The 14,318-nt window shown below is 37.4% G+C and overlaps 1 long non-coding RNA gene across 1 annotated transcript; it reads right to left on the bottom strand.

Moving 5' to 3' along the window:
* Positions 1-2,911: 2,911 nt before the first annotated feature.
* Positions 2,912-14,213, bottom strand: LOC122230460. The gene is made up of 3 exons (XR_006207418.1): positions 14,110-14,213; positions 5,058-5,199; positions 2,912-3,228 (listed from the first exon to the last, which is right to left on the bottom strand). It is a non-coding gene; the product is annotated as an uncharacterized LOC122230460 (long non-coding RNA).
* Positions 14,214-14,318: the final 105 nt, after the last annotated feature.

The following is a 14,318-nucleotide window of genomic DNA, read 5'->3' as shown; positions in this document are numbered from 1 at the left end:
ATATTCTACCACTGTTCAGATGTGAGCATTTTTGTCAGCTTAAGTTGTTTAAAATACGTACATTTGCAGCTTTTAGATATATCACAAAGTCAGTTTCTGTCCTGTTTTACTTCATTTCAGATTGTTCTGAATTCATATTATTTTGAGTGCAAGAGAAAAGGTTTTCAAAGGGAGCTGCGGGATAACTTGTTTTTTAGCAACTTTTCCTAAGCTAAAAAAATCTTGTTCATTTTTCTGATAGTATCTGGGAAAGAAAGATAAAGAAGTGTATCCAGAAGTGTATCCAGAAGATCACTTTATCACTTTGTAAAACTGTGCAAAATCACTACAGAAATCACTCCCAATGCATTTTGTGGGGCTTGCTCGAATTTCAAAATTAGGACAATTCTGTATTCCAACAGATGCAAATGAGGAAAGGTATTTAGCTCCTTCAGGGAATAAAAGGATTTAGGCAAACATGCAGGATGTGTTTACCAATTAATTCAGCTAAATTTTGATGATGTCCGATGCTTAAAAACATTCTATTTACTTACAGAATTAAAAGTCTCTACACTTCTTCATTATCAGCAGTCTGGTATATTCCTCACCCACGTATCAAGCTCCCCTAGTAATCTCTAAGCTGTTGCAATGCTTTACAACTTGGGCTGATAAAGGCAATTCTAATTTAGTGCTCACGTTAATTATCAGTAATATTAAATGAATATATTGGAGCTATTTACATGTGTCATTCATAGTTGCTGTATTCTAAAGAAAATGATTATAATTGTTCTTATTAGTTATCATATTTCATGCTTCTACAGTGAAGTTCTTCTTTTTCTCTCTCTCTTTCTTTCTTTCTTTGTTTTTGTTTTGGGGGGGGGGATATCTTAATGAGGAAAAAGGCTTACAATATTTTGAAATGTTCACAAAGCACCAAATAGCACTTTCTAATTCATTAGTCATAATTTATTGGACAATTCCTTTGTGTTATTTTATTTATTTCTGAGCTCATGTAAACCAGATTAAAAAAGAAAAATGGGGCAGTCAGTCAATCTTCTTTAACTGATAACTGGTAAAGAGATTAGAATACAGAACAAAAAACAGCATACCTCTGAGATTTGAAAAAGTTTACATTTCTCTGCATTTTGTTCTTAGTTTCATTAGAAATTAAAATATGAAACATGAAGCATAACTTTTGTTCCCTAAATATTACCCAATTAGAATCCTGACTCATAGTAAACCTGAGGATAACTTGTTTTGATAGTACCTTTCCCCTAAGCCAAAGCATTTCACTCTACCTATATTGAACAAAAACTTATAATTTCTAGTATGTAATTACCCGCCTGCTATAGATGGTTGATTAAATTTCAAAGTTGATTCAATATTCTGAACTTTGCTATGATAATAAAAGTTGCAGGATGTTCACTTGAATTGACTTACATAAAATAAAATCTGTTATTTAGTGCAATTGGGGGAACGAGGTGTTTTCAAAAAATGGATTGTTTCCAAATAGCTGAAGTTCAAATCTTTAAATTGTTTTTCACCCTGAGCACTCCTATTTATCATTCAAGGCTCAACTCAACATTGCCTTTTCTGGAAAGCTTTCCCTAATCTCTCTGCCAGCCACAGTCAGAGTTTATGCTCCCTTTTTTGTGACCGCACACCATTTTGTATTGTAAGCATCTGTTTTACTCATCTGTCCTTATCAGCCTCCTTTCTCCTCCCCCTCCATTAACTGTAAACTCTGTGTGGGTTGAGACTGTCCTGCTCATCTTTGTATTTCCAATGCCTTACACCATGTCTCATGTATAGCCGGTAGATTCTTACCATGAGATGGAAGCCATTTGTGAATAGACCATACATTTCCTTACCTTCGTAAACAGAGTTTATAGTGAATAATAATCATAACATTTTTAATTACTTAGACTTGTCACCACAGGCCAAAAATGTTTGTAAACCCTGCAAATATGTGTCTGTCAGACTCACAGTACACGGCCGAGCTGCCTCGGGTCTGTGTGCCCTCTACAAGCTCCTGGGATGAGATGGGCTCTTGGTGCCAGATCTCTAGAGTTATCGAAGAATCCTGTGGGGTCTGCTGAGGTAACTTCTAACAGCAGGGTGTCTGCTCCTCAATGCTTTAATTGACCTTCATCTCTGTGTTATGTCGGTCTCAGCCTTTTGATAGTGATGCTATGGCTAGAAATGTCCGAGGCACTTGCCAGACCTGTATTTCTGGTAGCCAGCCCCCACAGACATGTTCCTCACAGGCCCTTGTGGTTGCAGGATGCATTTCAGTAAAAACCATGAAGGAACTTTGAGGAATGAGATTTATTATTCACAAGTCCTGGAAGGTATAAGACACACCCAAGGATTGCACAGTGAAGTCTGGGGTAGAGAAAGAGAGAAAGCTTGGACCCAGGGCTCTGCCTTTAGCAGGGCCCCAAGGTAGCAGTCTCAGGTTTCACAGGTACACTCTATTGGCTAGTTTGTTTATCTATCTATCTATCCATCCGTCTATCCGTCTATCCATCTATCTATCTATCTATCTATCATCAATTTTTTATTTGAGAGAGAGCACATGCACACGCACGAGCAAGGGAGGGACATAGGGGGAGAGAGAGAGAGAGAAAGAGAGAGAGAGAATCTTAAGCAGGCTCCAGCCCTGCACTGAGCCGTGCTCAGTCTCACCATCCTGGGATCATGACTTGAGCCAAAATCAAGAGTCTGATGCTCAACTGACTGAGCCACCCAGGGGTTCTCTATTGGCTAGTTTAAAGCATAAGAGTGGGACTTAGGGCACAGGAAGGGGGAAGTGGGGTCACTTGGGTGGTCAGTTCTGTAGGTCACCCAGGGCTTTCTGAAGGAGGGAACTTCATGGGTGGGGGCAGGCCCATTCCTTAGATGGTTGTTTTGCTAGTAGCTTTATCATACAGCTAGCTATATGTTTATTCAAGATGGATGTCATTTGAGTTGGATGCAATTAAAAGTTTAATGCCAGGTACTTATACTACACTCTGCTACTTCCGATGGTCCCTTTGTTTCTCTTTTCTCTTCTTTTTAGTTTAAGTAATTGTTGGCTCTTGAGCCAAATGTCCTGGTTTTCAGAGCAATCACCATCCTTTCCTCACAATGTGGAAGCCAACAACTCCCATTCCATCTTATGGCATCTTTCTGGTTAGTTTCATTAATGTTTGTTTTTCAAATTTTAAATTACTCGTTTACCTTTTCTTCTCTCCTGATAGAGAAAGCCTAATTAAAAAACAAACAAACAGACAAGAAAACCAAAGAAACAATCAAAACTCCAGACTCATTTTCATTCTGAATGTTTAAGCTGAATGTTTAATGTTTATAGAAATCTGTTTTCTAGAAGATAGAGGTGTGACTACAACTGATTCCCATCTCAAATGATTCCTTACAATTTAATTTGTATCTAGCAGAAAAATAAATGTAATTCTGCTTGGCAAATGCAAGTAGAATATTCTAAAGGTATCAAATTCATTTCAAGTAATTCTATAAACTTTTTGCTTGGATGAGTTCTTTGTCCATTTCCTTTAAATTCTTTCAAGACTCTCAATGGTCTTTATTTTTGTAACTCATAACTCTTACATCAGAACATGTTTTAGATAGTTAACCCAAATATTTCTTAGAGTGATTTTGCCTTTTCTTTGCTGCATGATTCTCAGTGAAAACACAGATTCTTCATTTAGTACCAATCTAGTGCAGCCCTTTAAAAACTTAATGACTCCTCTAGCCTATAATTGTTAGAGCCAAAAAACTCATTAGTTTTTAGCATTTACTTTTAGGACTTACATACAAATCTGCTAATTTTTCCCCTTAATTGTCCCACCTTTCTTAAAATAAGATCCTTAGATCACTTGCATCAGAATCAGACTTACTCAATAGTATTTACTGTAAAGGAAAAGTACCTCAAAATTGCACTCCACATACTCATTTATACAGTATCTCACTTTGTATAAAAGTAGAAGTAACAACAACAAGGCGAGTATTCTACTGATAACTAAATCCAGATTGTAGTCTACTGTGAGCCCCTAACCACCACCTCCTTTATCTATTCAAAGCCAGCTTGTTTCATTTTAATTTGTGTTGAAAAGACCCCATAGAGGTCAAGTAATCTTTGTCAGTTCCTTTTGAGGAATTCTCCCCCTTTTCTAATCTCAGTTTTGATTCTCCTTTCTATCCATACTCTCTCTGGTTAGCTGCACCCAGTCTCATGGCTTTCAATAACATCTATAAGCTAATGGCTTCCAAATTTATAACTCTGGCCCAAACTTCCTCCTGGACTCAGGACCATATATTTAATTATCTACTTGTCATCTAATGGGCATCTCACATTTAACATGACTAAAGTTTAATTTTCGATTCCCATCTCAATATCCGGAGCCCATATTTTTCAAGTCTTCCCCATTCCAATGAATGGCATTACATTCATTCATTTTCTCAGCCAAAAACCTAGGAGTCATTTCAGATTATTCTCTTTCTCTCGTCCCTTGCATCCAGTCTTTAGCAAACCCTGTTCGTACAATATCCAACATACATTCTGAATCTGACACTTCTTGCCCCCTTCATGAGTACCATGATGGTCTAAAGCCACTATTATCCTTTGGCTAGCTGTACAACAGCCTCACCACTGTTCTTGTGACTTTCACTCTTACTCTCTACCCAGTGGCAGAATCACTTTTTAGCTTTAGTCAGATTGCATTACTCCACTGCTCAAAACTCTCCTTGGGCTTCCCACTGTACTTAAAATGAAACCTAAAGTCCCTGCCATGGCCCGCAAGGCCTCTCTCCCATCTCATCTCCTGCTACTCTATCCTAACATGTTCCTATGTCAGGGTCTTTGCACTCGCTATTTCTTCTGTCTGGAATGCCCTTGCTCCACAGATCCACCCAAATTCCTCCATCACTTTTCAAGTCTCTGCCCATCTATCACCCTATTCAGGGTGGGGATGGGGGCTTTTCTGTCTAAACTGCCACCCTTCTATCACTCTTCATTGCCTTACCCTGCTTGACTTTCCTGCAAGACATGTATACTACGTGTCATTATATTACATACTTACTTTTTACGTGTCTGTTGTCTGTTTTATTTCTGTCTGTGTGACTCTACTGTATGTACTCTTTGCTCACAACTGTTCAGGGCCTACAGCAGGACCAGCACATAATATCTGTCGAATGTATGAATGTAATCCAGGTCCCTTCTTCCTATAATAAGTCAGATAAACTATGGCTGAGAGTTTGAAAGAAACCATTTTGAAAATGTTCTATGATCTAAAATAACAATGAGATGACTCAGCATTGGCCGATCGTTAAAATAGCATGTTAACCTTTCCTTTCCTTTCTTGTTTCAAAGTATTTCCTTAAGTCTGATCAGCTTTGTTCTCTTATTGAGATTCCTCTCTTTATATCAGCTGAGTCTCTTAGGCCCTCTGCCAATCTAACCCAAATCGAAATTATAGCACAGTCATAACTGTTTTTATTCTTTGATCTGGCATGTGAATCTGTGGATATAAGTTATCCACAGCATTTCCTCTAACAAATTTCTTGATCTTGTTTCCTAATTTTATAAGTTACATGTATTTTGGACATGTATAGTCATATTTTTACTCCCGAAGTAGCAAAGACATATGTTAAATTGGTATTAGGGATATTAAAAGCTCTTTTTTCTTAGTTTGGCATTATTAGCCATGCTTATGTAGGTAGTTGAATAATTATGCCCAGAATTTAGTATATGCATTAACTATGATAGAGTTCACCAGGAAATGTAAAAATAGAATAAAATACAACACTTTACTTGCAGATTGGAGGTGAGGTGATTGGTATGTTAATTAAAGGTGACCTCAGCACTCTTAATATTAACCTCCTGATTTTCTCCAGTGTTTCAGGTAGAAAAAAAAATTATTCTTCAATATTCCTAAGAATGAGATTGGATAAAGGACACAAATGAAGTCCAGACCAAGTACAAAAACATGAGCTCCTTCTTCTGGCTGCTCAACTAATGCAGACTTAGTCTGGGGATGAGATAACTATCTCAGCAGCCATTCCATCGCTCAGACTTCAAATTATAGTAATTATGACAATTTGTGCCAATAGCCATGAGGTGGGATTTTTGATGTGGTTAAAAATAACATCTGTAAAACCCAATAAAAATTACATTTTGCTAATTTTCTGATAAGATACTGTTTTAACTATACTGTGTCTTCTGCTGCTGCCAGTTTTCAATTAGAGCATTCCTTTAAAAAAATTTTTTTTAACCCATTTTGTCTCCTGGATCCAGTGCCATCCTCAGCAATGCATTTGTTTTAATGCTCTTAATTAATTGTTTTGTGTGCATTTTCCCTTTCAAACTGATACTAATCTTTGAGACTTTATTAACTGGCTGATTGTTAAATGTTGATACAAAAGGACCAAGCACAGGACCCAGTTTGTTCTTTCTGGCTTAGACAATGGAGTTCCCATAGAGGCCTGCTCAGCCAAGTCAGTGCCAATGATGCAGTGAATAATGGGCCTACTAAGACAGGTTGGGTCTGCGGTTCTGTCCACCTCAGAAATCGCTGGCCTACCCAAGAAACATAGTCATTGGTGATAGCTCACAAGCAGTTCCCCTCAAATGCATTGTAACAGTGCCTTGTGAGTCTTCCTGTGCTGGGTTTCCTTAAACCCTTTTCCTCTTGGTCAACTTCTGATGAACCAATTACATATTTTCTCATCTTCATACTGCATACATATAAATCTGAGGTTCAGAGAGCTCAAGTGGCCTGTCCAAGCTCGCCCACTTGGAAATGAATACTAAAGGCAGGGCTAGCACAGGGTCCTTTAGATTCTTCTTCCACTGGTCTTTCAATCAAATTGTGTCTTTTCTAAGCTATATAAATGTGTGTGGGTAGGACCCACCACTGGTCTGGTTCCTCAGAAATCATTCCCCTTTACCTTTGCCCTTGTGTCTACTCCTTCTAAACAAGCCAGTGAAACTCTTCCTTGATCCAGCACCTCCTCCAGCCACCACCTCAGCTCTTCCCTTCCCTTTGCTTTCCTTTCTTTTCCTTCACATCTGTACTTTTTTTTAAAATTTATTTTTATTTTTATTTTTTACGTTTATTTATTTTTGAGACAGAGCATGAACGGGGGAGGGTCAGAGAGGGAGACACAGAATCTGAAACAGGCTCCAGGCTCTGAGCTGTCAGCACAGAGCCCAATGCGGGGCTCGAACTCACGGACTGTGAGATCATGACATGAGCCGAAGTCAGTCGCCCAACCGACTGAGCCACCCAGGCGCCCCACATCTATACTTTTAAAAAGGATCAACTACTCTTGTTGACTCCATGTTCTCGCAATCACTGGACAGCATATTTGCTGTTACTACAATTACTAGTCTCAATTGAGACTAGCAGGTGACAACATTTCTCAATTCCAATCTTTCTTCCCTACTTGTACCTTAATTGCTCCATTTCTGGTTCTTATCATCTCTCTTCTGATCAAGCGGGAATTGGGTAAGATGGGAAATGGGAGTTTATTCATTCACCCATTTATCAACTGCTGAGGTCATTAAAGTTAGCAAGAGAAACACAGATCCTGTCCTCACTGAGCTTACAATTATCTTGGGTCTGTCCTGAGATGAATGACTAAGCTTCCTTCTCATTTTCTTTGATTTTCTGTCTTTCTGCCTCAAGTTGTGTATATAATCCTCTCACTCAAAAAGAAAACTTCATTTTACTATAAAGACCATATAGGTCAATAATTATATTCTCTTATATCAACTTCTGAAATATATCAGCTAAAATAATAGCCTAGTTAGGTATCAAAACTTAAGTCATATTCTCTAGCAAAATTTTTGACCTCCAAGATTGGTGAACATGTATGTGTATATGTGCACACATGTGCATGGTCAGAGTTTACATGTACTATTTCATGTGATAACTTCTCTAGTTGCTATTTATATATGAAGACATTTTCTTTGTCATTACTGACTACTTTCAAACACTCAAGGGTGTCTTTTTAAATATCAATATTCAGGTTTTACCTTTTCATTCACTTTCTCCTACTTGCAATAGGTAATCTCTTGCTGACTGGGAAAAACCTAGATTTTAATACATTGCATTATCATCTAATTCTTCAGCAATCATTTTTGTTACTTTAAACTTTATCATTGGCAACAGATAAACACTTCCAGTTTATTTTAGTTTAAGTCCAAAATACAAATAGTATCTTTGGAGTGACTCAACATTTTGTTATTGTTTCATTTATGTTTTTGCTCACTCTACTTAGAGCTTGAAGATTCAGATATGCTGAGAAATTAGCCCTTCCTGAAGGTTTGAATGGCTTGTTAGGGAACCTGGCTCTGTCTGTGCCTGGCAGATAAATGAATATAGCTTGAACAGTCCTGATAATTTTAGGAACCACTAGAGACCTAAAGGATCCTTCCATATCAATCTTAAAGATATCGAGAAAGAAATAGCCATCTTCCGTTCTTATCTCACTGACCTGCCACACTGAGATTTGATTTCTGGAGGAAGAATGAACATGAGCCATTGTTTTTCAATCTCAGTCAATCCAGGGCTCATCTGAAATCTTTTGAGAGTAGAGTTTAGGGAACAAAAGGAGACAGTGAAGAACAGTGGGAAGAGAGTGCTTAGAGATTCATTCCCCAAAATTTGCCCAGGGGATCAAGACTTAAGGGCAAGTAGGCCACAGAAAAATGAGGACAGGGGCCAAGTGTGCTTTGTTTTCTGTCACATCCTTTCACTTGATGAACATTTACCAGTGAGAGGGGTTTCAGTGCTTTGTGTTGCAAAGTCAATGGGAGATGAAAATGAGGACAATCGTGATCTGTTCTTTAATGATATTTGTTTGAGTAGGAATGAAATGATGGCTAGAGAAGCTGTGGAATCAGATGAGGTATTTGTTTTTGGTGTGTGTGTGGGGTGGGGGGGCTGAAAGCATCTTACACATGTTTCTGAGAGTAGCAAAGAAGTAGAGGAGAGGCTGAAGATAAGGAGAAAATGTTGATAGATCAAGACCCAAGAGGAGCAATGTAGGATATGCTCACACACTCTCTTCCACACACCTTAACAAACATATGCGTCTCTTTCCCGTATGGTGTAAGAGAATTAGACTTTGGAATCTTTTGACTCTCATAGGAAAGTCTTTACTCTTGCTTTTATTTCTTAAGACATCCTGGTGTAAAATTCCTAATTCTGGAAAAATGAAGGAAAAGGGAAAGAGAATTCCACCAAAGTACCAAACAGAAGAAATAAAGGTAGATGCACATATATATTAATTATATATGAATACGTAATATATATATAAATTATACATATGAATTACATAGAAATTTATAAAATATATATCTATTAATATGAGTATCTCTAGGCAGAGATATATACTGAAATATTATATTATGCCTGTATTTTGTTTAAAATGATCTAGGTTGGGAGAGACCAGAAGGGGCATAGATGAAACAAGATTGATCATAAGAACCCTCCACTATTGTATATATTTTAAATTTTATGTAATGAAACATTTTTTATAAAGCAAAAGTCAAATGTCCATTATTCACTCACTCCTTGAGATTTATTTTGAAGATACCATATTTTCCTGAAGAAAGTAAAGTGTATTCGCTTGTAAGACCTTGGCTAGTCTATAATGATAGTTCATTGGGTGTTTTGATATCTTTGGTAAAAACTGCACCAGGGGACTTAAAACATTCTCAATCCCTTTAATTTCATGATCTGATAGAAAACAGGTAAGTTAACTGTTTTTTTTTTTTTAATTTTTTTTAACATTCATTCATTTTAACATTATTCATTTTAACAGAGAGAGACAGGGCCTGAGCAAGGGAGCAGCAAAGTGAGAGAGAAAGAGAGAGAGAGAGAGAGAGAAAGAGAGAGAGAGACAGACAGACAGACAATCCAAAGCAGCCTCCAGGCTCTGAGCTGTCAGCACAGAGTTTGACGCAGGACTTGAACCCACGAACCATGAGATCATGACCTGAGCCAAAGTCAGACGCTCAACTGACTGAGCCACCCAGGCACCCCAATTAATTGCTTTAATTGTTTAATTATTAGTAACATTGAATATCTTTCATATGCTTATTGGCTATCTGTATTTCTTCTGCAGTTGGCTCTTTTCTATTTTTTGCCAATCATACTAGTTTCCTGTGGCTGCTCTACCAAATCACCACAACCTGGTGGCTTAAAACAACTCAGAAAGGTATTTTCTCACAGTTCTATAGGCCAGAAGTTAAAATCAGTATCACTGGACAGAAGTCAAGGTGTCAGCATGGTTCACTCCTTTCGGAGACTTTCAGGGCGAATGTGTTCCTCCTTATCTCTTCCAGCTTCCAATGGCTGCAGTACTCCTTGGCTTGTGGCTGTTATCACTTCAGTCTTCAAGGTCGACATCTCCAAATCTCTCTCTGCTCTGTCTTCACACCATATTCTCCTGTCTATAAAATTCTTCTGCCTCTTTCTTACAAGAATATATCTGATCAAATTTAGGGTCTACCCAGATATCTATGATAATCTTCCTATTTCAAGATCCTTAATCATACTCTGTGAGAGCACGTCACCCCTCCCCACCAAATAAAGTAACACTCAGTTGTGGATATCTTTGGGTGGCTAGTTTCCAGACTACCACACAGTTTTACATTGTCTTTTAAAAAAAATTTTTTTTTTTTTTAATTTTAGACTAATTTTAAGTTTAGAGAAACATTGCAATGATGGTACAGTGTTCCCATACATCTTTACCCCAGCTTCTCTAGGATGGTTTTTAAAATGTTTTCTTTCTTAAAAATTTGTTTTTGCATTAGGTGCTAATAAGACTGGGTACAGTGTTTGTTTTTAGAACAAAATCTGTTTACAAAAGCCTATGTGGTACTTTTTGTTTGTTTCAAATGAGATCCTCATTATCCATATCCTACGTTTCCAAAGAAGGAGGGAGAAGACCATGATTCTGGCTAACAAACGAATTGATTAATACAAGCATGGATCCACACAGTTCCACTTAGAGTAATAATTGGGAAGAGTCATGATTGTCAATTATGAGTAAGATTTATAGTAATTTTAATAGGGTATACCCCAAATTTATTTTTTTACCTTAATAATAAATTTCCATGAATATTTTGTTTCATATATATCCAAGAACAGCTTCAGATATTTCAAGATTTCTTTTTATTAGAAGAGGAAATGAAAAATAAAAGTTCATTTTGTGAGTCAGTGAACAGTGAGAAAAAAGAACATCTTAAGTGTCCCATTCACCGGGCCGATGCTAGTCAATTAAATTATACATTGAACTGTACATTGAACAGAGTGAATTAAGTATATACTGTTTATTGGGAATTATCCAGTGTGATCTGATCTAAACTCTAAACAATGTTAGTACATCTAGGGAGGTTAGCTAAGTCAGTACAAATTTCATTCAATGTAAGCCATTTGAAGGTGTGGGCAAATGACCCACTGCTTTCAGTTTCCTTTTCATTTGATTTCTGAGACCAGATGTTTGTCACGATACATATTGGCCATGGGGATCTGGGGATCAGATCTTTGATCGGATTTGATAGGATCACAGAAGCAGAAGGTAAAATTCTACCTGAAGACTGGGATTTGGTGATGATGATATTCTTAGCTTCTTTAAGACCATTTAGTTGATACTGTGCAGAATCAAGCTGATGCTCTTATTGTAGGTAGCAAAACACCCCATTTTCATTGGGACATCTGGAGAGAGCTATTGGCTACATTGCATTTTACCCGATATACAGAAGACTAATGAGAGAAGCAAACATTTTATTAAAGTTTGAGATCTCAGGGCTCCTCAGGCCACCACCGTCTTCAGATATTGTTTTCTTGATGGCTTTGGGCCAATTACTTAGCCTCTTTACCTCAGCTTCTCAATTGGTAAAATGGGAACTGTTATAGTGTGATTAATTTATCTCCTAAGGGGGTTGTTTATATTAATTAAGTGCTGTTAAGAGCTTTGAAGATGAAAAGTGCTAACTGCTTATGCCATGATTAGCCATGGAAGGGTGGAATATGATAACTGCTTCACTAGATAAATGACTAAACCTGATACACACAAACTGTGAAATCTGTGGGAGGAGTTAAGACCCAGGGCAACGAGACAGCTGATGAACCAACCTCATCAGGGAATATATTAGTTACACTTGAGCCTTGGTTTAAACGGTTTAAACCCGCTTCTGAAATATATGTTTAAAATGTCATAACAGAGGCACCACAGTTTGCTTTCTGAGTGCCTGTTACTGATATTTCTTTCCTGGATACATTTTCTCCACAAACCCAACTAAATCTACCCTCACTCATATTCTAAAGAGTATCGATTATTTTCAAATACCCTTTACTTTTGCACTTAGATACAACCCCAGACAACATGCAAATTCTATGGGTGACAAGGTAGAACATTCTGCCTTTTATTTGTATTGTTCAAACCAACGCAAACATGTTAGTGGATCATAAACTGCCATTCCTTTGAGCCAATGAATATTTAAGGATATTAATTTACTTCCTTTAATAGTCTTTAAGAAATTTTAAAAATAAACATATGGAACAAAGGAATAAGATGTCACTTTAAGCTTGAGCTCTGGCTGAGGACTGTGTGTTTTGCCATTGACCGTATCATTACCTACCTAGTTATGAGGTCATACCTCTGCAAGTTCATTAGAATTTATCTTTGATTTTATGGCAAACCATAAGTGCAAAGCCAAGATACTTTGGTCAACATTTATTGCATTGGTATATTTATCTCAAAGGTGTATGCTAAAAACAAACAAACAAACAAACCAACAACAACAACAAAAAACTAAAGGGACAGGGTCTCTCCAAAGTTCTTGGCATTAGGATTCTTGGTAATACTCTAAAATGATATTTCATTTGGGATAGCATTTTGGGAACCTCCTCTAGCATTCTTATGATTCGCAGATAATATGTAATCCCATTTTGTTTTAAGACAACTTATAAACTTTCATTAATTAAAAAAAAATTATTTCCTTGCTTATTTATGGATATGCCACATTATTTTAAAGGGGGATTTAAAAGAAGTCCCCTTTATTAGGGGAAACACCTTTTGTGTATTATAGTTTAATCTTTAAAGCTTGTATCTGGAGTAGGATATGGGAAAGTGCAAACTCAAGTAATTCTCATTTTAAAAACAACCACTAGAATACTTAATATTCATGTCCAAGGGGTGTCACAGTGTAGTGGAAAGAATACCAAATTTTGAGTCAGAAAACCAAATTTTACATCCTCATCCCAACACTTTCTCAGCAGTGCAATTTTGACAAATCATTTACCTTCAGTATTTCTATCTATGAACTGGAAATAATAATGTCTTTGTCATAGATTTACTCTATGGTCGGAATGACCCATGTTTATGAGAGAGTACCTGGTATCTGGTAGGGACTAGGTAACATTTTACTTATCCTCTTTGGCCCGTTAGAATCCAGTAGAGAGTCTTGCCAAAGAGCCATTATAGACTTTTATCTAAAAGCTCACGTTTGCATCATTTCTATTTCTGAGAATAGTTTATTCTTGAAAAATTTCCACAACTATAATGTGGCTAGAGCTTTCTTATGCTGAGTCATAAGATTCATATTAAAAGCTAATTTGCTTTTAAAGAATTTAATCTTAAGAAAAAAAAAAAACCCAGATGTATCCCAAATGATTCTTCAAGTGAGAAATCAAGGATGTGAAATCTCACAGGGTATTTTGTTATTATTAAAAGAAAACAGATACGTTTTCAGAATGGTCTGTTAAAGATTTGACTACGCAATTTGGATTTAACAATTTAAATTGTTACAACTTTATGTGTCCCCAAATTCACCATTTTCAGGCTCCAGCTACTATTTCAATAAATAAAACATCAGTCCCTTAGAACAAATGACAAGGAAATCCTCATATAACCTTAAACAGAAGTAGAAGGGAACGGGGAAGTGCTTAAACCTAACAGAGGAAGAAGTCTTTTCGGAATACAAGCCCAAATAAATATTTGAACAGGAATGGTATCTTCATGCGTGTGGTGAAAAATAGTCCTTTTCAGGCTGTACAGTTTGGCAGGCTGGCATGTTGACTTTATCACCTCGGGATCTCTGGGGTTTCAGACACCTACCCGCAGGCGTCATCACGAGCATGCGCACACCCCTGCCCAGGGGCCTGAGGTTGCAGGCTGGGGCCTGTGAGCCGCTCCCAGGAACATCCCCGGGGCCCAGCCCTCCAGTGCCAGGGCGAAGTTCTTTATCCCGCCTTGGACACCACCAACGCCATCGAATGCCATTTTAGTTGCGTCTACTTCGTATCCCTGGAATTCAGAACTCTGGT

Source organism: Panthera tigris, chromosome C2 (genome assembly GCF_018350195.1).
Source record: "Panthera tigris isolate Pti1 chromosome C2, P.tigris_Pti1_mat1.1, whole genome shotgun sequence".
Lineage (NCBI taxonomy): Eukaryota > Metazoa > Chordata > Mammalia > Carnivora > Felidae > Panthera > Panthera tigris.
The sequence above is the reverse complement of the archived record's forward strand: the minus strand, read 5'-3'. Positions and strand labels throughout refer to the sequence as shown.